Here is a 24833-nt window from a genome sequence, read left to right as displayed (position 1 = left end):
GTTTGAATTATAGTCACTTTAACTAATGGCTGCGGCAAAGGCCTTGTCGTAGTGGATACACCGGTTCCCATGAGGTTATCGAAGTTCAGCGCTGTCGGGCGTGGTCGGCACTTGGATGGGTGACCGTCCAGGCCGCCATGCGCTGTTGCCATTTTTCGGGGTGCACTCAGCCTTGTGATGCCAATTGCGGAGCTACTCGACCGAATAGTAGCGGCTTCGGTCAACAATACCATCATAATGACCGGAAGAGCGGTGTGCTGACCCGACGCCCATGCTATCCGCATCCTCCACTGAGGATGACACGGCGGTCGGATAGTCCCGGTAGGCCACTCGTGGCCTGAAGACGGAGTGCTTTAACTAATTGATATGAAATTTCTGACTACTGTGGAGAGGCAAGATCCGCAATTTGCATACTAGAACATCCTTGGCGCAAGAAATTTTAACCATCATCCTTTAGCTAGCAAGAAAAGGAACCTTTGGGTAGTATCCCAAAGCTGCAGACTTCAGGCCAATACTCTGGGGTCAATACCAAACTTCTCTACCGTGTATCACAAAATTAAAATCATTGCTTCATGCTGCCCGATCGAGAAAAATAGGTTGTTTTCTGTCATCCATTTAAATGCTCTCCCTTTTACATCCATAATAATCTAATCATATCAATGTATGGTTCAAAACGATCATTACAACTTTTATCACACATATTGAAGTAATGGGAATAGGCAGAAAACTACGATTAGTGACATAGTGTTCACACATACCTGAAGTCTTGGAAGCCGTTTAACAGACATCAAATTGTGCCCCATCTGTACCACACAGGCTATCTAAGTCATATTCCAGTTCCTCCCATATCCGGTCTCGCATGCCCTCACTAACTTTGAAATTGCTGCCCTAATTCGAGCTCACAGTTTGTGACGAAGCAAGCTGGGATAATTTTAATGCCCCTCTTGTTTTGCCATCTGCCTCCTTAAATTCGTTTTGCTACTTTTAACTATTTACCAATAGCATACATGAATATAATCCGCATTTTCATAAAAGAGAAAGGTTGGCCCTCAGCTTTAAAGAATATAACACCAGATCTAATTCCGTGATTAGTTTTATGTATGTATTTGATTTTCTAATTTATTTTCGTTGTTCCTAGTTAGTAACTTTCATTATAGGCTGATATCAGTAATTGTTTCGTAACTTAAATTCTGTTGTTGACGTATAAGCAAATATAAATTCTGTAATAATTATAAAATTTTGGAAGACGAAATACTAGTAATCTTAAAGTACTTATTTGACTCTTTTCTAAAACATATTAGCAAAACCAGCCCTTCATTAATTCCAAAGTAATTAACAGTTTGTCGAAAGTATTGTTTGCGTAACTATATTTATTAATTTCATGACTTAAACAAATAATTTGGCCTAACTCTTGTAGTACAACAAACTGTTAAAAGACGCAATTTTTCGATGTATTCCGTTAATGTAATGAGTTACGTTTTAATTGTAATTTCTCTAAATTTAACTTTAAACAATGTGTAGTTCCATTACCGATTATTGTGATGATATATAAGGGCCCGATTTTTGGTCACAAGACAGTCAGTCCACGGCCGAATTTCATACGACTAACCTGTGCTGTTTAGAACAACAACAATGCTTAACTTAACAGAGTAATAAGTGTTAAACAATTAAGCCGTGTGTAATAACAGTGACAGTGTCTGCTGCATACGTACCTGATTATTCTTCAAGTACTATGAACTTTGTGGTTAGGTTTTGCTGCTCGTAGATGTTCAACAAGAAACTATTGTGGTAGTATGTGAAGTTTCGCCTGCTAACCATTAATGAGGTTTATCGAAGGTTAAATAATAGTGCACTGGCTATATAACTGTGTAATATTGTGGGTTGTTGTGAAGTGGTGGTGAGTGTTGTTTAACGTCCCGTCGACAACGAGGTCATTAGAGACGGAGCACAAGCTCGGTTTAGGGAAGGATGGGGAAGGAAATCGGCCGTGCCCTTTCAAAGGAACCATCCCGGCATTTGCCTGAAGCGATTTAGGGAAATCACGGAAAACCTAAATCAGGATGGCTGGAGACGGAATTGAACCGTCGGATTGTTGTGAAAATTAAAGTACTGTGAAACACAACTGTGCACCTTTCGGATACATAATTTGCAGTAGTCTTTGTCGGAAACCACAACCCATTTTTCAGCCAGTGTAGCAAAGCAGTACGTCGACACCGAGGACAACAATCATCAACAAACGAAGAATTAAAAACAGTTGGGACCACCACAAGTTCCTGCAGGTCACGCACCAGCGTCTGCTAGACAGCATCCTTCATGAAGATGCAAAGATAAAAATCGAATGCGTTTACGTGCGTCTTCTCCCAGTCCAGTGATCTGGAAATGCATCACCAAAAGCCTTCCTAAACGATCGAGGCCCACTGAAGAGGAACACCATCCTGTGCAGCGTCATGTCAGGTTGCAGTTGTTCGACCTGTGGAGATCTAAACTGTTCCAATATGTCAATGGAAATAGTCGATGTTATCGAGGCCTCTGCAAATAAAAACGCACCCACCACATGGTCACGAAGCAGGCCATATCACGAGTTTGACTTTGGACCATCGCGCACAATTTCCGAACTTAAGTGGGGTTCTTAATGCTCTAGATCCTCACAGTGTGTCCGTTTACCTTCCTGGAACATCAAATCGAGCTTCGTCTGTGAACACCGCCATTTTCAGAAAGTACGCTCCATCGTCGATGCGAGTCAGAATCTCAATTGCAAATGTTTTGCACTTTGGCCTGTCATTAGATTGAAGCGCATGCGGCAGCTGCCCGTTATAGGCATGACGCTTCAGTCGCTTGTGAAGCACCCTGTGCGTCGTGGTTGGTGGTAGCTGCAACCATCGAGACGCTTGAGGGGTTGATTTGGTTGCGCTCCGGATAATTGCCTGTAGAAACCGCTTCACATCAACATCGCTCGTGCACGGATGCCCCGAACTCGTCCTCTTCATGATAATTCGGGATTCCTTGAACCTCGTGTACCACTGTCTGACGATCGGAAGTGATGATGGTGCGCTTCTCTAAAGTGTCCGTAATGGGTGTGAGATTTGGTCTCTCTTAGCCATTCCATACACCCACTATGCCATTTGCTGAGATGGGGAGGGGCATTTTCGACAGTAACTAACATGCAAAAACAAAACAAATAACTTTCGATGTGTGTGAATACTATGCCACAAACCTCGTCTTTCTACCTATCCTCATTTTTGGAATGTACCTGATCAAAGTTGTAAAATATCGTTTTGGAACACGGGAGACATGGAACCATGTGCTGACAAAAGGAAAGCCCTCCATCTCTGTAAAGACCTTCTATTTTTTCCCTCTACCTAACATAAATAATTGTGAGATCACTGAATGAGCAATACACGACGCCAAAGGATTACTGTCACCACAGAGGGAATCACCAAAGGAAGTCAGTGAACAGTTGACGCAACCAATAACTGAGAACTCTGTATTATATTGCAAATAATCTTCTCGGGTTTGTCTTCGGATCATATTGTGCAAATCCCACAGTATTTCATCGATACAACAGTTCAACATCTTCAGGTGGCGGTAGTTGCTGTTGTGACTGCTGCAAGACGCGACTGATGATAACCGCGCGGGGGCGGCGAAATGTTTCAAGCCAGGAGCAGGCAACGCGCGTGCGTGGGAAGAAGCTCGCAGTTGGAGGAAAGCGGCGATCGTAGCGCCCCTGCCGGGAGCCGAAGAAAGGCCTTCTGCGCATGCGCTGTGAGCCACGACTCTCTCGCCGGACGCTCCTGTGGTCAAAAGCTGGATTAAATCTCAACAGTGTACTGCGTCGGGTCATCAGGGTCATCAACTAGTAGTTCTTGTTCCTCCGTTTTAATTTAATTGCAGACTGTGATGGATTTCAGGCGGCGCCTAAGTGAAAACCTGCATCCCTGTTGATAAGATTGTCCGTCGTACGGATAAATGTGGCTTCCTTAAAAACGTAGTCCCTAGAAGGTGACGCTGAGGATAAGACTTTAGTCTTCTCGTAAAACATGCACTACCCCGTGTCCAACCAACGCTCCACTTCTTCTGACTGTCCCAGGCGTGTAAGATGGTGGTGTTGAACACAACGTTGTTGCACGGTTCCATATGACTGCAAAATTGGAATGGGATCTTAAACATGCCACGTTTACGGAGGCCAAAATTGTGCTTGACCGAACATAACAAATACCTCAGTTTTGTCCGTGGCCGAGAAATACGCTTCATTTTGTGTTTCTTGAAGTTTCTTCATTCTTGGAGGTTTGCCCCGATAGCTGAATGGTACAGTTCGGCGCTAGCGGCCGTGCGAAGCGGAGGTCCGATACTTCCGCCTGTGCGGCGTGTGCGAGTGTTTGTTTACTTGTGGACTTAGTCTGCGCGCGGGCTAGTAACAACGATCATGGCAAACAAGTACAGGAAAACTACATTACGATTCAATTTCTGCAAAGACTACGAACGACCAAAGGCTTTAGCAGTGGAACGATTCATTCGAGAGGACGTCAAGATACCGCCAAACGATATTGTCGGAATTCATCTGTCCATCGTTAGTCCCACGGTGTATGTTAAGATGGTAAATGACGCGGCGTGTGAGAGATATTGTCGGAATTCATCTGTCCATCGTTAGTCCCACGGTGTATGTTAAGATGGTAAATGACGCGGCGTGTGAGAGAATTCTACAGGCGACAAAAGCAGGTCTCCGATTTTGCCATAGTGACGGGAATGTCGGCACGGTAACTGTAGAACATGCTGGTCTGGGTGTACGGACAATACGTGTTTTTGAGCTGCCATTTGAGCTCCCGGCTGACGAAGTTATCGAGGCTTTTAAGCCATACGGCATGGTACATGGTCACACAGCAGAACGCTGGACACAATACGCCACGTACCCAGGTCTTAACGGAGTGCGACAGATCACTATTGATCTTCAGAAGCATGTACCGTCCTATCTGACAATTGGTGGTTGTCGGGCGGTGGTAATTTACGATGGTCAACCACGTACATGTTCTGGCTGTGGCCAGGAGGGACACCTCAGGTCGAACTGCATGCAACGGTGGATTACGCAACTGCCTTCAGATGTGCGGGAGCCGTCGCCGGCGATGACAGTACTACCGATCACCTATGCCAAAGCCCTCACTGCGTCCGCTGATGACCGAAAAGACACAGCCCTGGTGGAAGATCAAGATGGCACTCTCCGAAACCTTGTAGCAGACGTCGGGATGACAGAGGATGCTGCTCCATCGAGCATACAATCTACGGCGACAACATCAGATGAGACCGAACTCCCACCAAGCACACCGATGGTACACGAAGCAGTTCCAGCCACTACGGATGCTGTTCCGTCTGGAACGCACTCTGTGACGACAACATCAGTTTCGACCGAACTCCCGCCAAGTACAACGATGGGACTCGAAACACTTCCTGTTCCTACGGATGCTTTTCTGTCGGGCAGCCGTGATTCCCTACAATCTGAGGACACGGAAAAAGATCACGCAAACAACGTTCCCCGAAAAGGAGGAAACGGCGTCGTCGCACGACATCTCCTAGGGATGACTCCCCTTGCCCCGACGACGATGTGCCTGTGGACCAAGACGACACAACAGCTTCTACGAAACAGGATGAGGCAATGGAAACTGTTCGATCAGACCCGCAGCGGTCGTCACATTGACGGTACCGGGACGTGGTGATGCTGAAGAGGAATCACAACCAGTTGGCTCTCCAGACGCAGATACTGTGGCAATGGACACGGATATATCACTGACTGCAAAGATGTGGTATGACGATATTGAGGAGGCGCCGGACGTCATGCAGAGGCAGCCGGCACTCACGAAGACGGCCTAATAATTGCTGAAGGTGAAGGGAGAGGGGTGAGAGAACATCTTCTAACTCAGCCCCCAGCGCCGATGCAGGGAGATGGTGTTGCGCATCGACAGAGTGGGATTCAACGCCATGCGAACCGTATTGCGACATTAAATATATATGACGTGCGTTCACCAGCCAAAATACACCTACTGAAGGAAACGATTTGGGCATCTGATGTGGATATTGCTTTGCTGCAGGAAGTCAACATAGCTGCACTCCCATACATCGCAGGCTACCAATCCTATTCGTCACATGGAGATCACAATGGGAGTGGGGTGGCAGTTTACGTGCGAGATGGCTTCCCAGTGGAAAACGTGTGTTACCTTCCGTCGGCCAGGGGAATGGCTTTCACGACGTTTGGGACACGCATCATCAATCTTTATGCACCGTCGGGAAACAATCGGCGGCGGGAAAGGGCGCGATTTTATGCAGAAGACATTGCCCCACTTTTCCATGGACGTTATGAATGTGTCATAATTGGTGGAGATTTCAACTGTGTTCTCAGCCAGAAAGACCAATGGCCGCAAGCAAACATCAGTCAAGAGTTGCGAATCGTTGTCAACGACCTTGTACTTAGTGACACGTGGGAATTACGACATGGAGATGCACCGGGATACACCTATGTGACAAGTCATTCGGCGAGCAGGTTAGATCGCATTTATATCTCACGCGCTCATGCAAATGATGTCCAGGACGCGGAACGCTGGCCATTGGCATTTTCCGATCACAGCGCTTACATCTGTACGGTGCTTCTTCCCAGTAGAGAGGTGTGGACAGTAAGGCCCCGTGGAAATTAAACATTCAACATCTACATGATCCTGAATGCCGTCACCGTATCCTTGAGACATGGACGATGTGCGAGCGAAGGGTTGAAAGGTATGCGACGAAGCTTGATTGGTGGCTGACTTGTGCTAAACCGGCGCTTCGCCGTACGTTCATCTCATATTGCAGGGAGATGGCAGAATGGCGCCGCCGTACGACCGAGTTTTATTTTGCAGCGCTGCGCGACCTGGACGATGGTCCGCCGGGACAGGACGTCTGGATCGAACGCAAAAGGATAAAAGCTAAACTAGTGGCTTTAGCTCGGAAACATCTTCAGGGAACCATGGTGCGCGCCAGATGTCACGATACGATAATGCACGAGATTCCTTCCATGCACCACGTCGTGAATGAACGAAAGCACCGGCGACGCGTTTTGGTACGGGAATTAATTACCCGCGACGACCGAAGAGTGACGCGTCAAGCGGACATTGTCTCTGCATTCGTCGACCATTACCAACACATCTATCGGGAAGAAGCAGCCCCTGTTTATGACCTCGAACGTATAGCCACGTACGTCTCCCGTACACTGACGGTGGAAGCCGCGGGAACCTTACTGGAAGCCATTAGCTGTGAGGAAGTACATGATGCGATCGCAAAGGGTGCGTTGAATCGGTCCCCAGGCATTGATGGACTTCCTGCTGAATTTCATCGAGAATTTCGCAACGAAATGGCACCGCGATGGACGGAAATGTACAACGAGATGTTAAATTCCGATGCGCCTATTCCACCGGCTTTTATGGAAGGCCTCTTGGTGCCAATACATAAACCGAAGCCAGGAATTACGGTCACACATTATCGCCCCATCACCCTGCTTAATGCCGACTATAAGATCTTTGCACGGCTGCTAGCGTCCCGATGTCGTATGTTAATTCGTAGCGTTCTCTCTCCAGAACAGACGACACCGGGTGGATCGGTGAATGTGCAAACAGCTACTGGCGAATGCCGTGATGTGATAGCGCTGTCGGAGGAGTGCCAGCTTAAAGCGGCGATGGTGGCGGTTGATTTTGACAGTGCTTTTGATAAGGTGCGCCACAACTATCTGTACGCTGTACTGGAACAAATGGGATTTCCAGACCGTTTTACTGGTCTCATTAGAAGGATTTATGGGGGCGCACAATCCTTGGTACAGGTTAATGGGCGTATAGCAGGGCCCATTCAAATTCGACGATCCATTCGCCAGGGCTGCCCTCTTTCGATGCTGCTGTTCGCGATAGCGTTGGAACCATTAATTGGGAGGCTAACAAATTTTCTTTCTGGGATGGAACTGCGGGGCTACACCTTCAAATGTCGTGCCTATGCGGACGACCTCCTGCTGCTCGTTCGTTCTGAAGAAGAGGTGAAGACGGTCCTTGAACTGTTGTTGGACCACAGTGTGACGGCGGGTAGTGCAGTGAACATGAACAAATCGGCAGCAATGCCGGTTGGAAGGGGCCTTACGCCGGAAGAAATCAGTCCGTTTCCTTATGTGCAACGATTCCGCTATCTCGGCATAGACTTTACCTCATCTGTAAAACATACTGCGGCAGTTAACTACCGACGTATTTTACAGACAACGCGTACCATGGTCCGACAACATCTCCTACGGTGCCTTGATCCTTTGCAGCGAGTCGAATATCTGAACACTTATGTGGTTTCTCGAATGGTGCATATTTCGCAGATCCTGCCCCTACCACTCACGCTCGGACGTCGACTTCAATCAGCATTAGGCTATTTTGTGATGATTGGATCGCCCCTGAAGGTGCGATACACAACGCTCACGCTCCCTACGGACAAGGGGGGACTCGGACTTACGAATGTTCACTGCCGAGCGACGGCGCTCCTTCTAGCCACGATGTACAAGCAATGGCGTAGCGGGCGTGATTCCCTTACATCCCGCCTACTGGATCTCCTAGTTCCAGCGTCCCTCACACCTCCGGTAGCGGTGGGCAACATTACGCCACATTTTGCGCATGTATCAACATTTATAGTGGAACTTAGTTATATCAGAGACGAGCTTCCGCGCACGAGGCCACCATGCATGAAGGATTTTTATGTTTGGCTGCAACGACGGATAAGTCGTAATGTCATTGAACTCAAACACCCCAAGTTGCATTGGCCGAAGATTTGGAGACATGTGCACCAAAAATTCCTTCGTACCTTCGTTCGGGCACTGTGGTTCTCTGTCACCTGTGGCAAGTTCAACACCAACCAACGACACTATGCAATTGGACTAGTGGACACTCCACTACGCCCGAAATGTCGCCAAGTGGATGACGACCATCACCGCTTAACTTGTATCGCGGTGGAGGACGTATGGCTCCTAGGAAGACAGATGGTGGCTTGCTACCTCCGTGTGACCCCGCAACATATTACACCTGCTTCCTTCTTACATCCGGAGAGTGACTACTTTCCGGCGACTAAATCACACTCGATCATCTGGGTCAAAGGTTGGACGATCGCGTACCTCTATGGGGACGCTACCAAGTCGCGACTCGACTTTTGGTATTTCTTGCAGCAAGCCCACAATGAGGTTCATAGATGGTCACACTATCGGAAAACCTTTGCCAGCTATCTTCAGGCAGTCTTCCTCGACCCCCCACGCAGTTGGGATGTGCCGGGTGCAGTCGGTGTGCACATTTGACAGCTGATAACGAACCTCACGCTTCTCTCACCGCTCCATATATAATGCACATACTATACCATGAAATGATCTACATGTTCCTTTTAACAGAGTGATCTTTATGGAAAATAAATAAATAAAAACAACATCCCTGTATCCCTGTTCCTTTACATTTGTGATTTGTTTTACAATGATTTTTTGTTTTTTTTTTTTGATTTGCAGAGGATGCATTTCATTTAAAATAAAACAAAAAAAAATAAAAAAAATTAAAGTTTGTAATTGAAAAAAAATCATTTTTAAAAAAAAGTTGGTAGAGCACTTGCCCGCGAAAGGCAAAGGTCCCGAGTTCGAGTCTCGGTCGGGCACACAGTTTTAATCTGCCAGGAAGTTTCATATCAGCGCACACTCCGCTGCAGAGTGAAAATCTCATTCTGGAAAAAATATTAAGCTTTTTCTGCAGAAAATATTTTTTGTGAACTTCCTAATGGGGGAATATTAATGAATGTAGTACCATAGGTGGCTTTTTATGTTATGCAGAGTCTCTTAAAATTTCATTCATTTATCCGTGATAGTTTCTGATGTAATGGGGCATATGTACTGAAAATTTTTGTTTGCAGGAAATTGACTTAAAAAAAAAAATGGTCAGCGTGACGGACTGGCGTCCTAAGTGCCCCGGGTTCGATTCCCGGCTGGGTCAGGGATTTTCTCCGCTCAGGAAATGGGTGTTGTGTTGTCTTCATCATCATTTCATCCCTATCCGGCGCGCAGGTCGCCCAATGTGGCGTCGAATGAAATAAGACCTGCACCAAGGCGGCCGGACCTGCCCCGTAAGGGGCCTCCCGGTCAATGACGCCAAACGCTCATTTCTATTTCCATTCTTGGAGACATGCTGCCAAAATAGGGCAAGAACACCGTTGGAATCGATGCATCTTCATTTACATCTTTGCTCTGAACTTGCGTGGCATATATCTATCAAAATATCCGATCTGGAACACGGTTCTTATGTGTTGCGGTTTATCACGCAGACTATCATATCTCGACTACATGTTTTCTGTGTACCAAAGAGTGTAAGACACTACCGCGTTGTGCAGGTTTATCACAGCTTGTGGCCTGCAAAATAACTGTGTGTGAGTTGGTTTGCGGTAGACACTAAGTCTCAAATTTTTCCACTGCCATGCTAAACTGTATATTCTGGTAGGTCGAGTTCAAATGTCGGAGAAACATACGTAATGTGTCCATTACGTGGGGCCACACCACGAATGTATCTTCTACATACCGCCAGAAGCAGACTTGCCGACTGCAGTAATTTTTCCTCGAACCCTGCCATAAAATACATTAAATGTATTCGCAGTTGTGAATACGGAAATCATTGGCAATGAAACTTCGTGCCGGACAGCAACTCGATCCTAGATTTTCCGCTTTACGCAAGCGTTCGCCTTAACCGCTTTGGCTATCCGTGCATCACTCACGGCCAGACCCAAACTTACCTATAAAGGGTGGTTCATTGATCGTGACCGGGCCAAATATCTCACGAAATAAGCATGAAACCAAAAAACTACACAGAACGAAACTCGTCTAGCTTGAAGGGGGAAACCAGATGGCGCTATGGTTGGCTCGCTAGTTGGCGCTGCCATAGGTCAAACGGATATCAACTGCGTTTTTCTAAATAGGAACCCCCAGTTTTTATTACATATTCGTGTAGTACGTAAAGAAATATGAATGTTTCAGTAAAAAAATATGAATGTTTTAGTTGGACCACTTTTTTCGCTTTGTGATAGATGGCGCCGTAATAGTCACAAACATATGGCTCACAATTTTAGACGAACAGTTTGTAACAGGTAAGTTTTTTTAAATTAAAATGCAGAACGTAGGTACGTTTGAACATTTTATTTCGGTTGTTCCAATGTGATACATGTACCTTTGTGAACTTATCATTTGTGAGACCGCATGCTGTTACAGCGTGATTACCTGAAATACCACACTAATGCAATAAATGTGGAAAATGATGTCCGTCAGCCTCAATGCGTTTGGCGATACGTGTAACGACATTCCTCTCAACAGCGAGTAGTTCGCCTTCCGTAATGTTCGCACAGGCACTGACAATGCGCCGACGCATGTTGTCAGGCGCTGTCGGTGGATCGCGATAACAAATATCCTTCAACTTTCCCCACGGAAAGGAATCCGGGGACGTCAGATCCGGTAAACTTGCGGGCCATGGTATGGTGCTTCGGCGACCAATCCACCTGTCATGAAATATGTTACTCAACCGCACGCGAACTATGTGCCGAACATCCATCATGTTGGAAATACATCGCCATTCTGTCATGCAGTGAAACATCTTGTAGTAACATCGGTAGAACATTACGTAGGAAATCAGCATACATTGCACTCTTTTGATTGCCATCGATAAAATTGGGGCCGCACCCTGCATTAACTCGCCAAGGTCGCTGATGTTCCACTTGTCGCAGTCATCGTGGATTTTCCGTTGCCCAATAGTGCATATTATGCCGGTTTACGTTACCGCTGTTGGTGAATGATGCTTCGTCGCTAAATAAAACGCGTGCAAAAAATCTGTCATCGTCCCGTAATTTCTCTTGTGCCCAGTGGCAGAACTGTACACGACGTTCAAAATCGTCGCCATGCAATTCCTGGTGTATAGAAATATGGTACGGGTGCAATCGATGTTGTAGCATTCTCGACACCGACATTTTTGAGATTCCCGATTTTCGCGCAGTTTGTCTGCTACTGATGTGCGGATTAGCCGCGACAGCAGTTAAAACACCTAATTGGGCATCATCATTTGTTGCAGGTCATGGTTGACGTTTCACATGTGGCTGAGCACTTCCTCTTTCCTTAAATAACGTAACTATCCGGCGAAATGTCCGGACACTTGGACGATGTCGTCCAGGATACCGAGCAGCATTCACTGCACACGCCCGTTGGGCATTTTGCTCACAATAGCCATACATCAACACTCAAGGAAAACGGTCCATTTTAACACGGGTAATGTATCACGAAGCAAATATCGTCCGCATTGGCGGAATGTTACGTAATACCACGTACTTATATGTTCGTGACTATTACAGCGCCACATATCACGAAGCGAAAAAAGTAGTCCAACTAAAACATTCATATTTCTTTGCGTACTACACGAATAAGTAAGAAAAAATGGCGGTTCCAATTTAAAAAAAAACCGCAGTTGATATCCGTTTGACCTAGCGGGCCAACCATAGCGTCATCTGGTTTCCCCCTTCAAGCTAGACGAGTTTCGTTCTCTGTAGTTTATTCGTTTCATGCTTATTTCTTGAGATATTTGGCCCGATCACTATCAATGGAGCACCCTGTATACGTATATGGATATGGTGTCGGACATGTCCGAAAGAACAGACACCGTATCCATATACGTATATAGTTCTGGCAATACCGTTCATGACCTCCTCCTTCTGTATGGATGCACACATATTCCCGGAACTCTTACGGGACTTGGTAAGAATGTCTTCCACGAGTAATGAGTGTGTTGACGTGGGACACTACGAATGTAATGCGTGGACATACAAGGTGAGAATGTGGATCTCACGGGAAGCGTGCTCGAGATAGTCGCACTAACCTGTGTGCTGTCGGTGGCTCAGATGGATAGAGCGTCTGCCATGTAAGCAGGAGATCCCGGGTTCGAGTCCCGGTCGGGGCACACGTTTTCACCTGACCCCGTTAATATATACCAACGCCCGTCAGCAGCTGAAGGTATTAATATAATTCTAATTTCTTTCAAACTTGCGAATGTCGTCGTCCATGCGTCATAACTTGCACTCGTACACATTACGTAAATATCACACAGGCGACGGACATTTTAGTTGAAAGTCGCTGCCTGGTGTCGGCGGATAGATACGATGTTGCAGTGCCTGCGTTGTTAAGAAATAGGATCCAAATTTCCTTGGAAAATGCATGCAGTTGAGGCGACCGCTGACATGAAGCGGGAAGTTCAGGTTCAAGTCACCGACTTGCACAAATTTTCATTGTCATTAGTTCATTAAACAGCTCTAGCCACTTCATTGCCTGTTCCTACGTACATGCTTGCATGTCCAAAGGAACATTGCATCTTACTTTTTACCAACACAGGCGCTGCAATATCGTATTCCATAAAACAGTTGGTGACATGGCAACATCTTCCACCTGTTCAAAATACTGGTTACTGGATAAGAAAGAAGTTGAGGTAAGCACACGTTTAACGATGCAGGAATGACTTTCTCAAACTTGCAATGTCGCTTTTAGCGTATTTTGGCGGCATGTCTTCAAGGAAAGAAGGAATCGTCGGCCACCTGCAAAATTGAGGCATTTGTTGTGTTCGGTCAGAGACGATCTTGGCCTTAGGAAACGTGGCGTGACAATTCTTATACTGGGCAGACATGCCGAACCGTGGAAAAAATTTTTCAACACCTACTCGTACATGCTGGACCAACCTGATAAATTAGAGGTAGAGAAGCATTGCCTGGACACAGGGCGTCAAATGTTTTACGAGAGGATTGGATTTTTATCCTCACTGTCGGCATAATCTTTCTCGGACTGTGTTTTTAAGGAGGACGTACATATCCGTTCGGTGGACAGTCTTATCAACAGGGAGGCAGGTTTTCAGTTAAGCGCCGGCTGAAATCTATCACTGGCTGCTATTAAATTAAAAGCAAGAACTTCCCATTCGTGACCGACACAGCACGTTGTTGAGATTTAACTCAGCTTGAAACCACAACATCGTCCGGCAGCACGGTCATGGCTCACTGCGCATGCGCAAATTGCTTCCATGCGGCTCTCGGCAGGGTGTAACACGATCGCCGCTTTCCTCCAATTGCTAGCCTCTTCCCATGCACGCGTATTTCCTGCTTCTGGCCTGATAAATTTCGACACCGCCGCCCGATTACAATCAGTCGCATCTTGCAGTGGTGACAGAACCAACTACAAGCACCTGAAGATGTCGAACCGTTTGTGGCGAAATAAATAAAAAAAATATATTTACTGATTTTCTGAAAGGAGAAAAAATTATAGATATGGAACTGTAAATTTAGAATTTTTGAAAGGCTTTTTTACGGACTGTATTGACCGGCTTGAATTCAGTGCTGTGTGAAATTTGCCTGTAATATAATTTACCATTCCGATTAATTACATTTTTGAATTCTACGTCATTGTTCGTTTATTCAGAGTTCTCACTTTAGACGTAGAATTCGTCCTTCTGCCACAATACTAATTCATTAGTCGCCATCGATGGTCTTCTCTTTGTTGACCGAATGTATCTTCCTGAGTCGGCATCGGTTCACTTCACGAAGACGGTGGAAACCAAGGAATACAATCCTATGTCGCTTTAAATAATTCTCGTAAAACTTAGATGCTTCTCACTATTTTTTATTCACAAGACAATAAGACTTGCTCTGCTCGTCGCACAAACCATGAATACTAACAAGATGGCTGCCTTTCTGCACACACCAAAAATTACATCCATCCCCTACAAGGTAACAATCGAAAGTGTCTCTTAACTCCTTCTTGGAGTATGAAACAAAAGAGAATCCAATATGAACATTACAGAGATTATATTCTATATCCCTCTCAATTTAATCTTCGGCTCAGCATTTAAGGTATTATGTTTGTCTGTGTCGGAATGTGTCATTAGACGTTGTATGGATAAAATATTGCGGTATTTGCACAGTATGATCCTATGACAAACCCGCGTTAAGTATTAGCAGCAGATTTGTCGGGAATGCCTTAAAAGTCATTTCTGTAGTATTCTTCGCGAAGACAATGTGCTTTTCTCGGCCACTGTTTGTTGAAAATATCTGCACCCAATGACGGTGGTTGCTCAATGCTCAATCCGAAGCTTGGTCTGATGCAGTTATTCAGTCCTCATACTTGACAGCTGATCACATTTCAGCACAGTTCCTGCATCAAACGGCAACTATCAGATGTACTATATACTCATTTCCAGAGGCTCCTTGCGCTCCTTTCCACCTGCTATCTCTTCACAGTAAGTTTCAGTACTGCGTTAATATCCGCAATGTACGCGCAATCATTGTATCATTTCGATTCGTTATGTTTTCTTAGGCACTTTTTCTCGTTGCATGAAGTCTTCATTCCTTATTCCATCAATCCTACCTGTATCATCAATAGTCTCGCGCAACATCACATGTCACAGAATTCCCATAGTTTCATTCTCTTTGCCGTATTGTCAACGTTCTGTACCCATACAGAGGTCTCATTGTTTTAATTTTTAGATGGCAGCAGCAGCTGCTCCTTTTTAAAGAAAGCTCTTTCACTCTCAACAATCTTTGTCGCTCGGTCCTCCTGCATCTTCCTTCTTTGCTTATCCTACTTCCGAGAGAGCAAAATCATTCCACCTCATGAAGAGGTATAAATGTAAACTTATCATTGGAGTTTTTATATGTCACATACGTACTTTGAACTCAGGGGAGGTAGGCTAAGGGATTTTTAACTACATTCCTCTTAATAAGAGATAGCCCAGACGGTGACTAGTGGAACGTGTGTAGGCGACATCACGAAGGAGGCAGCACCTAGCTGAAATTCACTACTTGTGCAAAGGCTTCAGAATTGCGTTTATTTAACAGCGGATCAAAACGGATGGGGTTACAGATAATGATGATGATGATGATGATGATAATTAGGGTTGTACCAGACATCCGCCAGCTATTTCGTGACAACGATGTTTAGGATTTCAGGAGACATTTTTTCAAATAAATCAGTTTTAATAGTCGTTAAAAAAAGAACTGTATTGTAATCGTGTTCGAACTGAAACGAATCCTGTCAGTCAAAAGGTGGGGGACAGAAGACTATGGTCGACTGTAAGCATATAGTTAAAAATCTATGAAGCAGCTTAGATCTCACCACGTGGACAAACCTGGTCACGGCAACAGAAGAATATTTGAATACATTAATCACATTCTTCGGTAGACACGAACTTCCACCACCAACATCAACATTAGCAGCAGCAGCCACCATAGGTATGGCTAAATATTTTGGAGCTGTCTTTTTAATTCTCGCTTTAGTTATGAAAATGACGTATGTTCTATACGGGTGCCGATAATAACAGTCCTCATGTTGTTTTTACAGCTGTCAACATGCATCAGTCACTGTACCTGGAATACCGTGTGACGTATGCATGTCATCTTGGCTGTTACAGAACTGTTAACTTCTTACTTTCGTATGTCGATATGCACACATCTGAGAGCAAATTGGTCCGTGAACTTTGTGTGTGTTGATACACCGTCTCTGCCTGTGGCCAGTCACAATGAGAAGGAAACTTCCTGGCAGATTAAAACTGTGTGCCCGACCGAGACTCGAACTCGGGACCTTTGCCTTTCGCGGGCAAGTGCTCACACAGTTTTAATCTGCCAGGAAGTTTCATATCAGCGCACACTCCGCTGCAGAGTGAAAATCTCATTCTGGAAACATCCCCCAGCCTGTGGCTAAGCCATGTCTCCGCAATATCCTTTCTTTCAGGAGTGCTAGTTCTGCAAGGTTCGCAGGAGAGCTTCTGTAAAGTTTGGAAGGTAGGAGACGAGATACTGGCAGAAGTAAAGCTGTGAGGACCGGCCGTGAGTCGTGCTTCGGTAGCTCAGATGGTAGAGCACTTGCCCGCGAAAGGCAAAGCTCCCGAGTTCGAGTCTCGGTCGGGCACAAAGTTTTAATCTGCCAGGAAGTTTCATATCAGCGCACACTCCGCTGCAGAGTGAAAATCTCATTCTGGCACAATGAGATTGTTATTAGTGGAGATGTGTTGGGAAGCAGTCGTGGAACAGAATGATCAAGAAGTTTTTATCTGGAGTTGAGCAGCTAAGTATTGAATACGTATTTTCTGGAAATGACTGAATACCTCACAGACAAAGAAGTTAGTTCTAGTCCCCCATATATACATTTTCTTTAAAAAAATCATTTTTGGGCAGGTTAATCTTTTATACAAAGTAAATTTTTGAATAATTAATTACTTAGAATAGTTGCTAAAACCAGTCATTATTGTATAAATTCGATGGTGATGAAAGCTCTCCGGTTTCCAGCCAGGCGGCAGTGTTATAAAACCGCGACGTTTCGACGAGTGACACACTCATCTTCTGGCGAAGTGTCGAGATTTTGCGAATGCCGTCCTACTTACATCTGTGGTGTGCCCCTCCACATGGTTCCGGGAGGCTGGATACAGAGACGCCGCCGGGTGGTGACGATGATGAAGTATGCCACTCGTCGAAACGTCAGGGTTTTATAATATTGCCACCCGGCTGGAAACCCGAGAGCTTTTTATCAATTGTATACACCAGGATAGTCTACATTCAGATAAAATTCAACATTGTGGACGATATAAGAAGTGAAGCTATAAAGTAATGCTTTGCTATAAAATTGTTTTAGAAAAATCATATACACAAAATTAGCACCCTGAATTATCCCCATAAAAGAAATTCTATGTTGTTTGTGTCCGCATTGCACATGGCAGTATATATGCTTTTTAATATCATTTTTAGGTTAGCACTTTCATTTAGTTTTGCTGCGGTTGTGCTTCTTGTGTTCTACTTCGGAGAGACAACTTTTACTGTACCGAAGTAAGTGCAACAATAGTTCAGGACCACAGTCATACAGTTACACTACACATACAGAACAGTGTCATTACACAGTTAACCAGTGATTAGGTCAGATAACTTCCAAACTGAATGTAAACTATTTTCTTGTTTAAAAAGTCACTTCAGTGAACAGTGTGATATATCCGTCTTTCGTATTCTGAGTTTTGTTTCGGAAGTTAGCTATGTTAATTAGCAGTAGGCTTTTACTAAAGTAATTTGGATAATTTATTCAGACAAAAATTTAATAGTTTATTTCATACGTAATTTTGTTGTTCTTATTGTGCCGTATTTTTGAGCCGTTGAAAACTGTCCACTGAGGTCCGTAACAAAACAGCCTGTTGGAGTAAGGCGCTGTTATTGTATTCAGCGGAAAAACCGCGCCTGAAACAAAAAGACGCAAGAATACGTTTCCGTTCGAGACCTTCATTTTTTCTTGAGGTTTATGACTAACGATTCACTAATGAAAGTTCTTATGTACTTGAAAGGAAATTTTTCCTGTATACAAGGTGTTCATTTTAAATGAAGCAATTGAAGTATCTCGAAAACTACACATCAGATAAAAAAATTTATTATTCTGGTTCGTCTCGGGGAGGGAATCCAAGAATACCAGACTCAACACACCAGTCCATTCTATGCGTGGGTGACAGGACAACGCGGTATCTTCAATGGGACCCCATTTTTTATTGGAGATCACGAGTCTACGGCAAAATCTATATACGTGCATTTTCTTCGTTTCGCCACAGATGGCGCTGTAGCCGGAGTAACGGAAATGGGTACACAATCGTAATTTGCGACACGCTACTCAATGGCCCTTGAATACCCAATGGCACGTGATACCCCACCTCCATGTCGTGCGGGTAGGACAGGCCAGTATTTCGTAACTTCTAATTGGGAACCCCATTCGCAACGTTGTATTCCCCAGACGTGTGGAAAAGGGAACTGACTACTCGACGAGCCACCGTGGCCGTGTAGCGAACTACCACGTTATCATAACGGGCAGTACAATGCGAACGGAGATGACGTATCGTGCAGACGCAGAACGGTTAGCGGCTGTAAACATTACAGTACTAGTGCAGTGTTTATTGCCTGCATGCCTGCCTATCATTAGAGAACAGACGTGCAAGTGGACGATGAATATAGCAAACACAAAAGAAAAAACAGAGATGATACCGATTTACGGAGAATGTAGGAGAAATTTTGAGGTTGCTGTTGCCTTGCATGCCGAGCGATTTCCAGAGAAAATTAGCTGTCGTTCGTTCTTTTACAAGGTTATGAACGCCTTTGTGTCTCATAGCAGTGTCGAGACCGGCAAAAGGAAACGAAGCAGACATGTTACAGGAGAAACTAATGAAATAGCTGTACTAACGGCAGTGCACGGATAAGAGCCCGGAAATTATACTGCCATTCCGGAATGTCCGTAGGTAGTACTGCCACAATACTGCGTCGTTGTAAGTATCATCCACGTCATGTGTCACTGCATGAAGAACTTCACGGCGCCGATTTCCATAAACGGGTAGTGTTTTGTGAATGGTCACGTCAACAAATGCAACCGACCCGAACATTCTTTGCCAAGGTATTATTTTATAACAAGTTTACATTTATAAACCATGGTAGCGTTCACCAGCATAATTTGGAGTATAGACAGTCCCCACTGGTTACACCAGGACGATCGTAAACGCCCTTGGTCGTTTAATGTATGGTGTGGCATCATGGAGAACAAACTCATTCGTCTGTATTTTATCGACAGGACGGTGAATGGACGCTAATATCAAACGTTTTTGGAACAGGTACTATCGATACTATTGCAGGATGTTGCCCTGGACGTTCGACAACTTGTGTCGTTTCAGCATGACGGTTGGACAGAGCATTACGCAACTGAAGCAAGGGAGGTATTACACCGTGTTTACACTGGTCGGTGGATCGGCAGAAGTGGCCCTGTAAATTGCCCCGTTATGTCACCGAATTCGACGTCACTGGATATCTTTCTGTAGAGATACTTAAAATGTAAGGTGTGCCAGCAAGCGCCAACAGGCCGGGAAGACATGGCCAATTGCATCAAAAACGCCTGTGCTAACATTCCTGCCAATATGATTCTGTCCTGTGTACGATCGTTAGAAAAGTTCATCACCAGGTTTAATGAAGTTGGCGTTAGTAAGGTTGAAAACTTAATGTAACTGGAAAAGTAGAGCAGCGTTCGACTAAAGTCACAGCCACAGTGGCGCTTCGAGTAGCCCCTGTTCAACATGTGTCGGAGAAATACAACGACGGGAATGCGGTTTCCAGTTAGAAGCTATGAAATACTGGCCTATTCAACCGTCCCAGCATGAAGGTGGGGTCCCAGGTGCCCTTGGATATTCAAGGTCTATTGAGTAACATCTCGTAAATGACGATTGCGCACCCATATCTATTCCTCTGATTACAGAGCCATTTGTGGCGAAGCGAAGAAAATGCTTCAGACAAAAGGTATGTAGATTTTGCCGTAGAATCGTAATCTGCAATAAAACACTGGGATTCCAACTGAAGATTTCAAAGTCGCCCCCCGCCACCCACCCACGGGCTGGGGTGAGGGGATCGAGTGTGATATCATTGGATGTCCTTTCCCGAGACAAGCAAATTGGAATTATAACTTTTTTGAATCGATATGTAGTTTTAGAGATATTTCAATATCTTCAGTTAAAATGAACACCCTGTATAAAACGATTTCACTATACAAGTGAACTCTCTTCATTATTCAGATTTTATGCAAGCCACATCACAGTCGTCATTCGGAATTAATACGGTAGGCAAGACATCGACGATACTAGTGAACAAAGCCATAAAAAAATAAAAAATGAATTATTAGCAGCATTAATTCAGAATTAATGTAACGGGATACCTATACCATGCGAGAGCAATTCTCAAATGATGAGTGATTAATGCCAAATCAAAGAGCGTAAACTCTGTGCGCGAAATAGACGAAATCGTGTGTACTCTATTCTACGTTATTCTCCCAAAGAAACAGTTCGACATGGAGATTAAATTTAGTATTTTTTTTTTATTATCCGTTTAGAAACTTAGTGAAAGGGTACTACCAGCCCGTTAAGGACTCTCATCTTTATATTTACAATATGTGTATTAGATATCAAATTTTTTGTGCAACGAAACCAAAACTGGACAGTGCAAAAACTGAGCAGAGTCTACAAGAGAGACTAGTGTAAGAAACCAAACGTTAGAAATAACGATACTGTCAAAAAACAGAGAATCATTGGTCATGACATTTGGTGAGCGGTGTGAAATCGAGCGCTCTTGGCTGGTGTTATGCACTAAACATGTTAAATTACAATTTACAATATGTATTGTGTCAAACACCGTACATCACGAAAACCACGATACTAAAATATACAAGATTGTGTTACAAGGTTGTGGGACGAATGATATCCTTGTAATTAGATTAGTTAATGGATGGAAGGTTGATTAGATCATTAAAAGCTTGAAATTGAGGGTGTGTTTAGCAGTAATTGATCATGTACCAGGAGAGGGTTTTGTGAAAAATGATTATTTAACTCAAGTGTTTCTACTGGGCTAGGTTTTTTCCCCATTGCTGGTTGTATGTAGCACCTCTGCGTTGACTTCGTATCATGATCACCGTTCAGCATATATTAAACAAAAATGGGGTCTGACTTGCGCAATTACCACGTAAGTTCATGCTGAGTCGATCTAGCTTCCATATCGTTTCGTGTTTGACCAAAATAGAGCTTGTTGTAGCCAATGCAAGTGATTTTATAAATACCACAATCAGTGACCAAAGATCTATATGTGTGTGTTGATAGTATCTTTGGTTGGAAGGTTTGGTTTCCCACACACGAAGAGCCGTACAGACGAACAGACGAGCGAAGGATCGCAGCGATCCATCGTATGGGCGACCGCTCGCTTCGTAGATCGCATGAGTGTGGACAAATCGCTGTGATCGGTCGCTGATCACATGAAAATTCCAGGCAATCTGATGGACTGTATGGTATTCGTGCACGCACTTCGGCTGCCTGACCAATTAGCAGCGGTGTCTGGCAATATGGCTGCGACTCGTTTCCCTGTTTATCAAGCGTGATTGTGCAGTTTTGTTTCGTTTCGCCTTGCCCATGCTGAGTAAGAAATTTACGTTAGAATGTATAGTTATCCAGGCCCACGAAGTTATCTGACAGCTGAAGAGGAAGCCGGAGATGTCATTTATATCAAGAAATAATACAAAATACACCCTACCGATGTTGCAGTGATTAGCATATTGAAGCTTGTGCTACAGAAATAGAAGTGATGGAAAGTTGATAGTAATAGTCGCGATACAATGGGCTCGGTCTTATGATTTTGTGTTATTTATGACACGGTTATACGAATTATTAAGGATCTTAATTTCTGAACAGAATGACATACGTACCTATATAGTGTAACGTTAAGAGGACATTTTCATGGTCAGGGGAAATCTATTACACAGTTATACTCAAATCCCTCGTCATTTCATATAACCTAATTCCCAATCATCCAATTTATACCAACAGTTGCGGTAAACAGTAGTGGCTTAAATACTTCCAGTTAAACAATAAGACTAATAAATAAAAAAGGAATTGAGTACTTATAATCGTGAAACGAATTGAATTGGCACACGCGAAATATGTACACAACCCATTTTGCGTCAGTAGAAAACATAAAGCCGCGCGGAATTAGGCAGCGGTCTTGGGGGCTCCACTCATGGACTGTGCGGCTCGTCCCGGCGGAGGTTCGAGTCCTCCCTCGGGCATGGGTGTGTGTGTGTGTGTGTGTGTGTGTGTGTGTGTGTGTGTGTGTGTGTTTGTCCTTAGGATAAGTTAGTTTAAGTAGTGTGTAAGCTTAGGGACTGATGACCTTAGAAGTTAAGTTCCATAAGATCTCACACACATTTTTTTTGAAAACGTAAAATATTCTGTAAAGTAAACTACAGTTCCCAAGAAGGACCTTCCAAAACAAGTTTGATAATATATAATTCTCGTCTATTTTAAATTTAATTTTTGCAAATAATCGTGTGGATACGGAAATCAACTGCATGTGCTGCTAAACACAGTTCCCGGCCGCTGTGGCCGAGCGGTTCTAGGCGCTTCAGTCCGGAACCGCGCTGCTGCTACGGTCGCAGGTTCGAATCCTGCCTCGGGCATGGCTGTGTGTGATGTCCTTAGGTTAGTTAGAACTACTTAAACCAAAGTCTAGGGGACTGATGACCTCAGATGTTAAGTCCTACAGTGCTTAGAACCATTTGAACATAGTTCATTTTCCATAGTAGAACTTCTTGACACTGTGACGCTCATAATACTGACTGCAATTGCTTGGCAGATCGCTTGTGTGTGGGGTGCTGAGGCGAGCGACAGGTTGCAGGCGATACCGCATGCGACGGACCGCTGCGAGTCGTCGCTCGAATGTGGGGCCCTTCAGCGTCTCTTGGGGACGCTATTCATTTGTTTCCCGAAGATGTCCCAGTAAGGCGAAAACCGGTTCGAAATAAATGTTAGCCGAACATAAACGCAGTTTTTAATTCATCGAACTTAAACACGAAACTGTTTTACCAAGAAGTGACAGAAGAACGCATAAATACGAAAGTTATCATGTAATATTGCATAATTTCAAAGGAGACGTGGTGTAACGATAACTCTGGTTGTCGGCATTTTGAGTAAAATCATATTTCCTCCAGGATGCTGTCCAGCAACGTAATAAACGTGGAGAAAAACAGTTGCCATTTAAGAAAGCAGATGTTGCGTGAAGCCAATATTTGTATTATCGAAATAAGTTACAGGAAAATAATTTACTACAAATCGAAGTATACTGCAAGGCGTTCATTATTCAATTAAAATACGGAGAATGAAGTTCCATGGGTGTTCTCTAGCTAGTGCTTTTACACAATGACTTCAACTATTTGAGGTTATTGTGGAGAACAGACTAAATAAAATTCATTGTGGTACGGAAGACAAAATATTTTATTTGTTTAGCTCACTTTATGAAGTGTCCCAGGATAGATCACATCTTAGGAACTAAAAGCAGTACGCATATGGGTTCTCACGCAGATTTACACAGCAGGCTATCGCAGTTGGCGACACATTACACAACTGACCCACACGCTTAAATATGAAATGCAGCTGGGTGACGCCGTTCCAGACCGGGTGAGGGTGACTCAGTACTGGAGTGGGGCTGGGGGCACAGGCCATCCCTAACACGGCTGCACCGGACTGGGCGGGCGCAGGGACCGCATTGAGCCGACGACGAATTCGGACCGCACGGGACACTAAACACCAAGACCAAGAGCCGGCCACTGGATGCTACTATCGGCACCAACGATAGGTCACACTAACTGCCGAACCGGTTTTGAATATTCGTCCCGATGTTTAACAGAAGCGTTTTGGAGAAGTAACGGAATCCCCAACATGGATGGCCGAACGGAAATCTGAAACCAATTGTCTTCTGTTTTGCAGACTAGTTCGGCGCAGTCTGTCCTAGACAGATAACTTCATTTCCACGTAACCACTGCAATCCACATGGCGAGGACAAAGATATGAACACATCAGAAACACAACACATTACCATGCCTAATGAAGGTACAGAAAAACTGTTGGCATTCAAAACAGCTTCCAGTCGCATCGGGATGAATAAATACAGGTCCCATATGGTTTCCAATGCAATACCAACGTAAATGGAAATGAGCGTACGACATCGTTAGCTGGGAGGCCTCATTCGGGGAAGTTCGGCCGCCATGTGCAAGTCTTATTTCAGTCGACGCCACATTGGGCGACTTACGCGCCGGCGATGAGGATGAAATGATGTTGAGGACAACACAACACCCAGTCCCAGAGAAGACAAAATCTCCAACCCGCCCGGGAATCGAAACCGGGCCCGCTTGCATGGGAGGCGAGCACGTTTCCACCCAGCTAAGCAAGCGGACA

General features: G+C 44.6%; 1 non-coding gene across 1 annotated transcript; it reads left to right on the top strand.

Moving 5' to 3' along the window:
- The first annotated feature begins 12914 nt into the window (after nt 1–12914).
- On the top strand, nt 12915–12989 carry Trnat-ugu (transfer RNA threonine (anticodon UGU)). The gene has a single exon. It is a non-coding gene; the product is annotated as a tRNA-Thr (tRNA).
- The last annotated feature ends 11844 nt before the right edge of the window (nt 12990–24833 follow it).

The sequence above is a fragment of the Schistocerca cancellata genome, chromosome 2 (genome assembly GCF_023864275.1).
Source record: "Schistocerca cancellata isolate TAMUIC-IGC-003103 chromosome 2, iqSchCanc2.1, whole genome shotgun sequence".
Classification (NCBI taxonomy): Eukaryota; Metazoa; Arthropoda; class Insecta; order Orthoptera; family Acrididae; genus Schistocerca; species Schistocerca cancellata.
Note: the sequence above shows the minus strand (reverse complement) of the source record. Positions and strands in the feature narration are given on the sequence as shown.